The sequence below is a fragment of the Crocodylus porosus genome, unplaced genomic scaffold, assembly GCF_001723895.1.
Source record: "Crocodylus porosus isolate Cpor-Errol unplaced genomic scaffold, CroPor_comp1, whole genome shotgun sequence".
NCBI lineage: Eukaryota > Metazoa > Chordata > Crocodylia > Crocodylidae > Crocodylus > Crocodylus porosus.
Window position 1 is genome coordinate 102,320,641 of NW_017728947.1, and position 14,930 is coordinate 102,335,570.

The window sequence follows — 14,930 nt, forward strand, 5'->3', positions numbered from 1 at the left end:
CGCCTGCCCTAGCTCCCTGCTGCTGCAGCGACTTCAAGGCGTAGCTTAGGGCAGTGGGGAGCGCAGCCCCACCTGGCAGCAGCCAGTGAGTCTAGGACTTTAAAAAGAGCCAGGAGCTGGGTCTGGGTGGGGTAGCCACTAACGGGGCTGGGAGCACTCCAACTCCTTGTACCTCAGTTTCCCCATCTGTGAAATACAGATTAGAGCAACTTCCATGGTAAAACATTTTGCTAATAAAAAAACACTACATACAGAAGAGATATTGCCATTCATAAGCAAATGTTAACATTCCATTTCTCTTGTTGACATAATAATACAAAATTGAAAGAACAATATTAATATAAGTAGCATTAAGAATCAAAGTGGCATTTCCAAGGCACTCAATCTCTCCAAAACCAGGATCTAGCAAATTCTTGAAGACCGTATCACTTTCCCCGACATTGTTGGAAATAAAACATTTGATAACAAGATGTTAAATAAAATTTGCATATTGAGATAGGAGTTAATGTTTCCTTGAATCTCTCTTATTGCAATTTTTGCAGAACTGCAACCTATAATGAGAAAAAAACAAATATTGACACCACCAGGGTTATTAATCTCTCTTTCTCCAACTATTCATAGGTGCCAAGATGAGCAGAATCCTTAATCCCATCTGTAATAAATATTGTCCTTTGTGAGAAAAAAAATATGCACTCTCTTTAATAGTTACAGACTACATATGTGATTAACTCCTTGCCTATTTTAGATATAAATATAGATTATGCTACAGTTACTCTCTATCCACTTAGCCAACAAAACAACCTTATTGTATTTCTCCCATTTTTAAATGCAGTCCTAAAGCAACATTTTAAACTTCTGGAGATATACAATTGTTCTTTTAACTTAAGAAAAAGCTTCTAAATTTCTCTGCAAAGGAATGTAATCCAGGTAACTCGGGTATATACTCCCCTTCTCCAGTTGAAGGGAATTGTTAGCTGGTAGGTGTGCTGTGGGGTGGGAGCTGCAGACCGCTCAGTTTCCCTCCATCCCTATAGAACCAGGCCAGGACAGTCGGGGACTTAACTATATACAAATGTATTTACATTAACTTATCACAAGGAAAAGAATCATGGATATACATACATACACACACGTACACATATATACCCCCCCACACACACATACATACCCACACTCACCCACACGTATACATACCCCCCCCCAATATATACACACACATGCGCGCACATGCACACGTAGGATATCTAAACAAATACCATAAACGATACCCTCTCGGTAAATGCTGTAAAACCCTACACCAGTGCTCTAGATACAGGTATCGGATCTGAAACAGATAAACCCCAAAATACTGTACATAAACTATAGATAAGTATGGGTAAACAATAAATAAGCCACAAATAAATACAAATAAACAACAGGTGAAGTAATAGGAACAGGGGGCGGGGGGAATCCCAGCAGAAGCTTAGGACTCTACTCATCTAACATATGAACATGAGAGCTCACAAAATAAGGCACGACATCACCCCATTTATGCTGCAAGAACCCCAAAGATAAATTTAACCTCAAGGAGAAACCCCAATGCCCTTAGGCTTTTCTCAAGCCCTACAAGGAAGCTGGTAACTTCGGGGGGGCCCTCCCAGTGGGACCTCCCAACTTTCAGGAGCCCTTACCTAACCAGGGGGACTCCCCTCCCCTGTAACTCATGGCTCCCACGCCTGGAGGGTGGCCCTTGTCCTCTGCACCGAGGAACAGGGCTTCACTATGCCGGGCTTTTGGAGCCTCTGGCTCAGCCCTGTCTGCTAGCTCTGTGGCCCAAGCACTGTTTGGCTGCCTGAACTCAACCTTTTATTATGAGTCAGAGGCCTGGGCAGCACCAGGCTCAGCCTGCTCCCGGACCCTCCGTACAGCACCTCCTGCACTGAGCTCCCAGCCTCGTCCCGGGGGTTGAGGACCTGAGCCACCCAAGCGCTCCAAAAATCCCGTTCCATGCACTGTGTCTCTGGCCACACGCTAGACATTGCAGACCTGAGCTGCCTCACACAGCTCCCAGGGTCTGGATGCCATGCTGCGCACCGAAAGCCTAGCTGCTAGAGCCATCTACCATTCCCTACTGACGGGGGTCTTCAGGGACACTTCTAGACCACTGCTGAGCAGCTCTTCTAAGCCCTGCTCTTCTCTGTCCTGGATGTGTCCCCCTTGTGCTGGGGGCTCAGCTGCTTTTATACGCTCCAGAGCTCCAGCCCTGAAGTCTTCCAGACTGAGTGTTGCAGTTTTCAATCAGGTCTGGGGAGGGGGGAGCACAGCGCAGCGCCCCTCAGGAGGGGTTCCAGCTAAGTAAGATGTTTTGGGGTCTAACTTTTTTGCAAAGTAAAATAACCTAAATCATGTTGACCAAGGGAAGCTGTATATTTTTGGTCAGTAGGCTTCCAGGAAATTGGTAAAATAAGTTTAAATGAAATTGATATACTTGCAGTCTCTCAGACCTCAAATTTCAGTAACCTGCCTAAGATAAGGCAAAGTTTTACTGAGCTTTCAAAAAAAATTAAGTATTAGTAACTGGAAGTAAACTTACCTGAAATGGGTCAGCTTGGCAATCCCATTGCAATCAAACTCATTCTCCTAACCTCCTTGAATGCTAGTGAATAGATATTATTTAGCCTGCCACCAGTACTCCAGGACATACATGGCTTGTTTTCACAGCTTTCTGTAGCAAGCCAGTCCCTGCTTAATTTAACAGAGGTGAATCCCAGCTGCCCTAATTGGAGTGATTTAATTTTTTTGTAATGTTTGAAAACAAATGCTTTTGTATGTGAGGATACAGGCACTCTAATAAAGAGACATTTCCTTCTGAGATTTCTTTAACATACTCATTGGATCACTTGAATGCTAACAGTGTTATTTTTTTCAATAATAATAGAAAACTTTAATGTGTCTAACAACATGGATTTGTCTAGATGTTCTCATAAGTATAATCCATGATGATACTTTTTTATAAACCCATTTATCATTCAAAGCATATTAACTATGCTTCCTTTGGACAGAATTTATATTTCAATAGGATTTTTTAAAAGACTACCACCTCTGTAAGCATTCTATAGGAACGTAATTTGGCAGAAGAGTTCTTTGATTAAAATACTTCCTAATTGATAGTCTTTATTACTGATTCCACCACAGCATAATTAACACGCACAAGCAGAAGTTTCATATGATTATTTCTAATAAGATTGTTATCATCTCATTTTAGTCTTAACACTTCCAGCGGCAAATGGATTATTTCTCATTAGGCTAGTTCACAGTAATAAAATCCTCACTTACCCTGCTAGAGTAATTACAAACATCTGTACAACTTTAACACAAAGACTGTGTGATCCTAAAGGGGATACATTAAGTTGTTTGCATAAATTAAGTCTCAACCTACTTTACCTTTGGGAAGGTATTAGCTTTTATTTGTATGAAAAATGTTTATGGAAACTCACAGTAAGTGACTTCAAACAGACAGCGGACATGAGTAATATTCAGCTGTCACTGTAGGTCTTTAGCTATTAGCCATTTTAGCTAGATTACAATTTTAAGTGATGCCACTCAATACATAAATCACATGTAATTTCCTGACTGATTTAATTTTTGCTGGTTTCTAATGCAAGGCTATTAAATTAACAGTAAAGACCACAACGAAGAGGTTGAGGGTTTCTTCTACCTTGGAACCAGAGGATCTCAGAATGACTCTGGCTGTATTTTAAGGGTTAACCAATGGTAAAAAAAAAAAAAAAAAAAAAGAAAAAATGGTGGTGGGACAGGAGAATTGATTCATATTTACTGAAGGATTTTTAGCAAGAAACAATTAATTTCTAAGTATTAATTCCATCTCCATCAGGGGATTACATCGCTTTGGGCAAATAATTTAAACTTAGCTGCCACATGGGGAAGATGATTATAATTGTTCATTAATTAGCATTAAACTAAGACTTTCAGAACACAAAGCAAGATACAGATATTAAAGCCCCAGTCTTTCAACCATACATGAGAATAAATTTGATTATCTGGATAGCAGTGTTAAACTCAATTGAATTACTACACAGTGTACAATTATGCATGCACTTAAGTGTTTATATGCTCAGAGCTACTGTTGTTCTTATATCAATAGCAGGACTTTTACCTACAGTCCTAAGAGAAGTCTGCATACTGTCTCCAGGTCTTAGCTTACTAACCATTTGAAGTTGAGCATATTGTGTTTCACCTGCTTTCCCCTTGAGGTTACTGATGAAGCCTGGTGGAAAAATGTGTTGCTATTAAATGGCAATAGCCTCTCAATTCATCCATGAAGCATCTGCACACCTTTTTTTTATTCCTAATCTCTGGCAGGTGTTAATGACCCTCTTCCACCTGTAGCCTCACCACCTAGGCAAGGTTGTAGGCTGTTTCTCCCAACAGCTTCTATGTTACTGGGTTATTGGTCAGGGTAGTCTCATTTTTCCTGCTAGGCAGCTATATGGTTATTTTAATAAACTCTCTTCAGCCTATTGACAAAGTAATATAGTCCAAAGAAAAAAGCACTAGAGTGAGAATCAGAAGATCCTGCAAACTGTCTTCATTTTCATCGCTGATCTGCTTTGCTATTTCACTCAGTCTAATGAATTAAAATTACCTTGCCACTTTTCTAAAAAGGTTTGAGATCTATGGATGAAATGCTTAAATTAGAAAAGTAGTGTTGTTTTGTTATGATGGGCTGCCCCAGAGCTTCATAGGTAAGTGCATCCTTTGATTTGATCAGATGTTGTTAGCACCTCTGCAAAGGTCAAAAAATAAAACAATGATTTAATAAAAGTTTTTCAAGAGCAAAATTTTCTTTAGCTATTGAACTAATGAACTGGTACTTTTCATAGAGGATAAGGTGCCAGTAAAATTCCTTACGCAGGCATTTTAGTGGGTTTTTGATCATGGCAAATGGTGGTGGACAGTATGTGATTCAATGTTGGCTTTATGCCAATCCCAACTATTGGATCCTGTAATTTTTAAGATGGTCATTACAGGACTGGACTATGTGCTCTGGGAGAGCTCAGCAATATAGTAAACAAACATTTGATCCAGGCCCTGCCGTTGGATTTGGGGAAGCACAGAAAAGACTACCTGTGCGCATCCCTTCTGCAGGACTGGTGTGGAGGATGTTTTGTCTCCAGTGAAAGTAACCACTACCTACCCAGCTTTCTATAAAAAGGCTGCTCTTCGATGGAGCTGGATGTTGCACACAGTCTGTGGAACCTGGCCCTTTCCATAATAATCTAAAACGGTTTTCAAGTGGGTTGTCAAAGCTGTCTCTCCTGATGAGTCTTTCTTTCCATCTCAGAAACAAGTGTATTGCCCCTATGTAGCCCTGTGATAGGTTCTTCCTTGCCTGTGTCTTACTAACACACACTCTGTGCATCACTCTCTTATTCAAACCATGCTTTAATTTAAAAAAAAAAGGAAGAGGGAGGGTTGATTCAAGGGTTTCATTCAGTCAGGTATTCAGAACCTGACTCTGGCACTGTACGGGCTTCTGTGGGGAAGTAATAGTTCTGCTGAATTGCACAGGACTATTCATAGGCGTGAGGTTAGGTTTGTGTCTAAGTGTCTGCAGGATTTAGACCCTCCATAGCTGCACTGGTCTTAGTCATCCCTTCACAAGACTAGCCGGGACATTGCTAATTAGCAAGTAACTTCTCTGTGAAGACAAGAAATCATAATTGTTCATTCTGACCCATTGGTAGTTGTAAGTTGTCCAAAAGTGCTGATAAAACTCTCTCTTGGAAATGCAGGATGAAGGCGTTAGGACAGGGTTGTATCGATATAGCTGGTGTAAAAGGTGACTTTGCTTCTCTGATGTATTCACATTCTTTGAGAGAGTAGTGAGTGATGAGGAGGCAAGCCTTCGAGATTAGTCCCTTACAGGAAAACATGAAGAAAGTTAGTGGTCACATACGGTAAAAGGTTTTAAAAAAGCCTATCCTAGTTTAAAAAAAAAGAAAGAAAGAAAGGGGAGTAGGAGTATATTATTTAAATTAAAGTTTCTCTGTAGCTTACCCAGCCATCCCCTGGCTTTAGGGCAACAAGCCAACCCAGCTGTGAACCCCTAGACCATCCTCTGTGATGGCTACTTCCCTGGATTAGCCATGATTTCCCTCATTCTTCTTTAATCTAGGTAATTTCAGTGGAGAGCCTTGGGTCTCCAAATTAAGTGACTCCTTCTGAGTATATCTTTTGTCAATCTTTTTCTCTTGTAAGTGAATCACTAGGACCACCCTACCTGGGAAGGATCTATATTATCTTCTTCTCAGCCCTTGAAGCAGGTGAAAGACCCCCAAAAATGGACAAATAATCAGGAAGGAAAACAATGAGCAATAGGAAAAGCAGAAAGATACTTTCCAATGATGCCTCCTTCTCGCTTTGAAGTTGTATGACATGAGGGTGGGGTAAAAAGGATAATGATAAAGATACCAGGGCGGTCTTGCTTTGTTTACAGGGCAGTCTTGACTTTGGTCACAGTGCTAGATTGCTCCTTGATGAGCATATCTTTAAATGTAGCTTGAATCCCACTGAAACACGTCCTTGCTTTGTTTAAAGAAAGGCCTCTGCATTTGTGCTGCTACATGGAAGCTTGCAGTGGGTGCTGGCAGAGTAGACCTTTGTTAATTCATTAATCTTGGGTTCATTTATTTACTGTTTTGTAGGACAGAAAACCATGGAGAATCTGCTATCAAATAAGCACCCAAATAATTGCAACTCGGTACAGAAAAGAGCTGTTCAAAAAGTGAATAAATATATTCAGGTTGACCTGGACGCAGAAGAAGGGTCCCTAGGCAAAGATGAGAGCTCTGCCTCAACAGCCCACCTTCCCGAAAGGCCAGCTCGTCCCCTGCAGCCACCACGTACTTCAGGGAACACTTTACCTTCCTGGCTACTAACCGGCTCAGCTTCACAAGGGCAGTATAAAACTCCTCCACCTCCTGCTCTGCTACCGCCACCTCTGCCCCCACCCCTTCCTTCACCTTCCCTTGAGAAGAGGATGCCCCTTCCACCCCTCCTGATATCTGGCCTGCCTCCCCCACTGCCCCCACCATGCAGTAATGCTGTCTGTGATGATCCCTCTTGTGGACATGCAAGTCAGCCTTGCCCTGTGAAGGTGAAGACCCCAACCTTAAGAATGAAGCGGCTTGATTGGCAGACGCTTCCCCCCGAGGCAGTGAAACGTATGTGCTTGTAGTGCTGCACTTGCTTGTTTGCTTCACAGCTATTGGAAAAAAAAAAAATATCCCCGACAAAGTTTGGGTCCTGGTCAGGCAAGCTGAGCTATTCAGTGGCCCTTGATACCTGCTTTCAGTACCATTGAAGCAAGGGTTCGACTGCACAGAGAAGCTTGGGAAATTGGGGCCCTTGCCTGTTAAACGGGCAAGTTAGGTGAGAGCGTGGCCTTGCAGGAAACGAATGGGGCAGAGTCAGGAGATCCATATTCTGTACCTGGCTTCCACTACAAGTGTGACTGTAACAAGTCACTTATCTTCTATGCACCTATTTCTTCTGCATTAATATTTAGTTAATGAAGAGGAGGGGTTATGAGCAGGGATCTTGGTTTTCTCTGATTTAAAAAAAAAATCCTCAATTTTTGGTTTAAAAAAAGTAACACAAAAGCCACATTTTCCGACGATTAAAATGAAGCACCACTATGTATCTATAGATACAGATATATTGCTGTATAGATATAGATCTTCATGGAAAATGTGGATTTTAGGTTCCTGTTTTTTAAAACCAAATTTGGGGATTTTTTCATCAGAGGAAACTAGGATCCCTACTCATAATTCCTCCTCTGTATAAAAATACCCATTTTTCCATGAAGATAGATAGATAGATAGATATAGTGGTGTTTCATTTTAATCATGGGAAAATGTGGATTTTGGGTTACTTTTTTTTAAACCAAAAATTGGGGATGTTTTTATCAGACAAACCAGGAAGTCTGGTTATGAGACCTCACTGGTCTTTATAAAGCACTGTGAGATCCTTGAATTAGAAGTCCTACTGTACCACAAAGCTTTGCCATCTCTCCAAGAGGATTCATCAATTAACTTCAACATTGTATTATTTTAAGTGAAATTCTTACTTGAGCCGGCAGAAGGCATGTCACCAGCCTGTTTTCAAGAGTGTTTATGGGATGCGTGGACTGAAAATGCTACAGCATCCCAGAAACTCCATTTTAGCTTATGTCAAGAACCTGTGTGTTTTGTTTTGTTTTTTTAAGTTAGCATGGGTGTCATGAGCTTTGTGCTGATTCTCCAGGTTGCTACTTAGGGGACCTCTTTTGAGAAAGTGGAGCGCTAATGCATCAAAAGTATTCTTAAAAGATCAGTTTGGTATTTTTGGAAAAGAATTGGCTAGGTCATTCAAATATTTTGGTAGGAAAGAATGAATACCCTGGGACAGATCCTTATCGCATCAGCAAGGATACTAATCCAGAGAAGTTCATTTGTCTTCAGTAAAGTTATTTGAGATTTAGCTGGGTATGAATGAGATCAAAACCCTTTAGAGAAGTTCCAGTATGGTGGTTGTCTTTGCTTTCCAAATGTCCCAGGCATTAGCTAGATGGTTCCTAATGAGCCAGACAGTGATCCTGAGCCTGGGGAGCCCTTTAAGTATCCTAGACAGAGGCATTAACCTAATTGGAGCGCAGCATCCTGTGCGCGCACTGCAACTCTGCGATATGCAGCAGAGCGGCGAGAGCTAACAGAAGTTGGGAAAAGCCATTTAGCTTGGCTCCTGCCTTCAGTGCAGTTAATAGCATGTGGTTGTGGTTTCCCTGGTTTAATTAGCCTTCAAACCTTTGGGATCTGCACTGTGGGAGCTGCCACTCTTAAATAATTAACATTTGTCCGGGACTAATGTGCCTCTCTCCTTCCTTCATCCATCTACCAGAGCGTTTCTTTTCCAGCGAGTAGCAGTGTCTTGGAACTGAAGTGTCATGTGTTTAGCTGTCTCTGTAGCTAGTCTGATGCCTTCTCTCTTTCAGAAAGTCATTCAATGTGGGCGTCAGTGACTAGAAACAGCAGAGAAATTATAGAGCCTGATTATACAAGCTTAGAGAAACTTTTCTGTGATCCACAAACCAGTACTGAGAAGAAAACAGTTTCTAAGCTAAAGAAATCAAAAGAGGTATTTGGTTGTCCTGGGTCTTGGAGACTACATAGAAAATTAATTGTGGAAAGCAGTCTTTTTTTTTTTTTAAGGCCACTTATAATAGTTTCCCATATTTTACATCGTAAGTCACTCTTCATTCTTATTAGTCTTTCCTAGCAGTCTGTGAAGAAGTTTGGGATACAGTCACTCTCAGTGCCCATGCTAGATTAACATTGTATGGAATAAACTGGGTTACAGTGAAAAATAAATAATGCCACTGAAATTTAGATAGAATAATTGAGTGGGCCAAACACATGGTTTGAAGGGGGTGGATCCGGGTCCCTTTTCCACGCTGCCGCATACAAGCTCCAATAGTTTGGATAAATGATTTAGTCTTTCTGTATCTGTTTCTTGATCTGTAAACTGGAGATGATGATACTGAGCTCCACTGTATATAGCTTTGGGCTTGATCTCTGCAGTATGATGAGTACTTGTTAGTATAGGAAAGAATATGTCAGGCACTAGCAACAAGGAGCTGTCTTCTAAATTTTTATTGAAATGTTTTCCTTCATTTTTTTTTCTCCTCTGATTTTGTATTTCTTTAAACAGGTCACACATGTAAATACAAAGAAAAGTCTCCTTTTGAACATATTTTTGAAGCAATTTAAATGGTAAGATTTCACCAATACCTTCTAACAATATAATATAGGGACACTATGCAAATAGAAATCAATTCAACAGAAATACTTCAGATAAACTTAAAGAATTTTTAGTAATGAGTCAAATTTTACTTTTTATAACAGTAAAAAACACGTGGCAATTTGTCTTGGGGCTAATAAAACCATGTTTTGGACTGTGTTTGATCGCTGCTCAAGAAGGACTATTTTCACAAATAATAAAGGACTTATTCAGAGCAGGACATATGCTGGGTATTTTTTACATAAATATCAATTTATGACATGAAACATTACTGGAAAATCCTAACTAGAAAGTCTAAATGTGTGTAGTAATTACATTCTAAAGAGAGACTTCCAGTAGTTCAGAGCCAAAATTCAATTTACAGACTTGTTTTTCACAAGGTGGGGACCTGTTGCACAGTAGGCTATTGACCTGTGGAATATAGCTAGCCAACAAAGCCTCTTTTATAGAGGCTATCCCTAAATTATCACTCTAAGGATTTTGGTCTCCTTCCCTCTCCTCCATAGAATAAAGTCACCCTATGGAGATGCACTTCAGTGGACTCCCACTTAGCCCTATTCCAGGCGATATCTTGAAGAGGAGAGAACTATACCCCCAAGGCAGCTCTATAGAGAAGATAAGTCAGCCTGGGGCTGATGTATCTTGTGCATTGTTACCCCGTGTTGTATGTGAAATAGGGGAGTGGGAGGAGAGGAGCAATAATGTGTAAGCCACATATAACTGCTTCCTCCCCCTTTATTGGTCCCTAAATTAGGGGACAGGTCCACCTGAAAACGGAATGGAGGCTTAGATGTGGTGCAAGGATAGTTGAGCCTCTCCTGCCATTTGAGTGATATGAGGATCTCTACTTTCCACTCTGAAAGGCACGATAAACCAACACTAATGCAACATCTTGGGCTTCACAGGACTATAATTAGAGCAGCCAGAATTCATCCCAAATATACCTTGTTTCTCAAAGTTTGGGGTAGAAAATGAGGTCAGAAGGCATTAAGGATAGAACCCTATGGTTTGGGGTTTCTTCCTTCCAGAGCTTTTTTTTTGGTTTTTCTTCACTGAAAGGAGTGTGTATGAGAGCATCTTTCCCAGTGATAATGGATATGAGGGCTAAAAATAAGGCCACCTCAGTCTACTGCAGAGGCTGACTGTAGTACAAAAATAATTAGAAAACTACATTAAACTTTTTTTTAAACCTTGCCATTTTATTGGTAGAGTGGTGCAAAGAAAAACACTATTTTCTTGCCAAACCTAGGATCATAGAAATAATGATGGGTATGTGAGGTAGGGAAAAATGAGCTAAGTTTCATTCTGAGCTTGATCTTTTATGTTTGCACTGTCCAAGATATTACTTATATTATGTTGTTGCTTCTAAGCTCAAGCCTCTCTTCTGCAGCTCAAATGAAGAGATAGTCACCATGATTCGGAAAGGGGACACATCCAAGCTTGATACAGAAGCTCTGAAGCAGCTGATTAAACTATTGCCTGAAAAGCATGAGGTACTGATAGTATTTGAAAATATTGCACAGGGGTACTGATAAAGGCACAGTCTCTGCTATCTCAGGACTTTTGTTGTAAGGGGCAGATCTAGTTACTGGATCCAACTGTGTAGACACCTGTGCCAAAGTGTGTTGTAATCAGTGAGCATCTAGACTATAATGGAAGTGGGCCTTCCTACATTCATCCTATTGCAGGGTCTGGGACCAGGAAACAAATACTGGATAATATCCCATTGAAAGGTTTGGAAAATGGCTATGGCTCAGTTTTGTATGGTGGTCCTAATTCTCTTTGTAAATCTGATGGATGATGATAATGTAATATTTCATATTCGATGTCATACTGAAGTGTGTGGCTACTTGTGGTCCCCCCTGAGGAAGCAGGCTTTCAGGAGGGTTTTCAGGTGAAGAATGGGGAAATGCCTGGGTTTAGAAGTGTTGTGAACCTAGACTTCAACAGTATTGGTGGCATATTGGTTCTGAAAAGCTACGTTTGTGTGTGGGAGGGGGCGCGGGGGAGTGTTACAGACCAAATTTAATTGATAGTGCTAACTGTTTTGTTCCTTGTTAGATAGAGAGCCTGAAATCCTGCAAAAAAGCAAAATCAGAACTAGCAAATGCAGATCAATTTTATCTCCTTCTCCTCAGTGTCCCTAGGTAAGGGAAATCTTAACTAACTTCAGCCTTGATGTGAACATCTAAGCACCATCCGAATGGATCTTAAGGCTGCTTGATGACTCCACTGTTGGGTAAACTAGTTGCTGGAGGTGGTCATATCATCCCCTTAGCAATATGTACTGGGTCTGTGTGCGCACCATACAGTACTGACCATCTTTCCTGCTGTTCTTGCCTTACTGAGACAAATCAGCAGAAACTCTGTAGTTCCATACTCCTCACACAAACCAGGAATATAGCCACGCTGCAAACCATAGAGCTGTCCTCTAAGAAATCTGACGGCTTAATGATCCTGCACTTGGAGAGAGGGTTTTTTTAAAGCCTTTTGTAAAGTTAGGTAAAAATGTGATTTCCTTCAAATTGCATATACTGTATTGCTTTCAGATTACCCTTTTAAAATGTTTTCTTTGCTGGTTTAGAATTTTTATGTTTTTGCTATGGACATCCTGAACTCTTGGTAGCAATCCATGCCAAAACTGCTTCTTTATTAAGAACAAAATAAACCTACCCAGGGCTATACAGCTGTTGGATAATAACATCATATCATTGGCAGTAGTTTTATTGCATAGACTACAATGTGATGTGACCTATATGGGCATTCTAGAAGAAATATTGTAATTTTGTATAGGGAATTTATTGGAAATGTATCTAGAAGACTTTGATTTATCTAGAGTCCCATTTAGTTGGAGAAATATCTTTAGGGGAGGGCATTAAATAGAACACAATAACCCTTTTGCTTTCTCTGTTCAGAAATAACCTGGATATGGTTCAGTTAATCCTGCTGCATTTTTTACATTGACTTTGTCTTTTAGCTACAGTTTGCGGATTCAATGCATGTTGTTGGGTGAAGAGACAAGAATTCTCTTGGATATGCTGCGGCCCAAAGCACAAATGATCAGGATCGCCTGTGAGAGTAAGTTGTTATCAGTGATTTGTGCTCCACGCTATAGGAAGATACACTTCTATTTGAACTGAAATAATGGCGTGACATGCTAGAATCAAAAGATGGGTCTTTTGTTATGTGATCAAGAAGCCTGTGTAGATGTTGAGCCACAGATTCCCATTTCCGCTTAGTACGGGATTGCAACGTGTGCAGGGTAGCTCTAAGATGGACTGACTGAATGAGGAATGGATAAAGAAAATAGTAGGTTAAAAGGCTAGAGATGCTGGCTGTCTCCTACTAAAGGTCTCTCCTAGCAGGGAGGAAAATGTTCCAAATTCTATATCTAGGTGCTTTTAATATAAGGTAGACTCAACTTTTGTGCAGACCTTCTCTTTTTGTATTCCTTAGGGAATGTGGACAGAAAAAAAAAATTCTCGGTGGCCTTTTTGAGGTTATGTTGCTCAAGACCATCTCATGGCAAAAGGACCCTCTGGTGTGATCACTCAATATGTGGAGAGATTGTAGATTTAACAAGATCAGCTTGCTCACGGATGCTAATATTTCAGTCTTGCTTATGTCTTTTTGATTCAACTTCTTATTTATTCTTCTTCCTTTTTGCCCTGACACAGATTCACAGAACACCTCCTGCACCTGGCTTGTTTTGAAATCCATAAAAAATAAAAATAAAAAAAAATGCCAACTATTTATCTAGATAAGAGCTTTGTACCATCTTGGTTCAAATTTCAGGTAAATCCAATTTCAAACTGTTTAATTTTATTTAAATGATTGCTTTTCATTTTTCAGCACTTCTTACTAGTCATCGGCTGCCAATTTTCTGTTGGTTGATTCTTAAAGTTGGAAACTTTCTCAACTATGTAAGTAAGCATTTTTAAAGCAATATATTTTTAGATAAAAAGTATAATTGTAGCCTAGTATTTCTTGTGTGTATAAAATAATACAAAATGGATAGTAAAAGCTTTTTTTTTTTGTTCTGTTAAAATGAAACTAGGATTTTTATTTTTATTTTTTTTCATCTTCTAGGGACGACACACTGGAGATGCTGGTGGCTTTAAAATCAGCACTTTGCTCAAATTAACAGACACCAAAGCAAACCAAAACTCTATTACGCTACTCCACCATATTTTGGAGGTACTGCTGCAGTTTTATGTTGAAGTCAGCTGTAGATGTGCTGTTTTCTGATGTATTAATGCTAACGTGCATTACTTTCAAATGCACCTCCATTTAAATGTGTAAGATTTGATCCTGTGCCCATTGAAACTGATGAGAACTTTGCTGCTGAATTCAGCATAAACAGGATCATGCCTATATGCAGTATTGTCCAAAAAGATCATAGACCTCTTCCTTTTCTTTAAAGTTCTTTGGTGACTTCTCTAACCTTTGCACTTCATTTCAAGCTGCCCCAAAGCTAGAACAAGTCTTCCAATGTTGGTTGCCAAATGCAAAGATAGTTGTGTTCCTATTACTGAAATGGATCCTTGCTTAGCACTGCACTATGGTTATATATGGACCAGGAGCACTGAGACATCTCTCTACAACGGTGGTTTTCAACCTGTGTACCGTGGACCCTGGGAGTCTGTAAAAGATTAGTATCTTTTCAAATCTACTATCTACTATTGATACTATCAATCAAAAGTGTGCAAATACCCACACGCAATTCAGCGGGGTCTGCACCTCTGCTCAAAATTTCCAAAGGGGTCTGCACTTCAATTAAAAACATTTTTTAGAGGTCTGCAAGAGAAAAAGGTTGAAATCACTACTCTATAATGAAAAGTGATCCTGCACTGAGTTCGAAAAAGATGTTTTGGGCAGTGGCATACCGATGGGGGTGCAAAAGGGAGACATGGCTCCCAGGCACCAATTGGAGGGGGGGGGGTGCTGGCTGGGCCCTTCAGAGCCAGGCAGAGAGGCTGCAGCACCTCCCACGTTCGCTGTGTAGTTCGCCCACCCCCATGCCCAATGGGTTGTAAGTTTCTTTACCTGTTTCAGCCTCCACCCATCCCATGCTGTTTAATTTCCCTGTG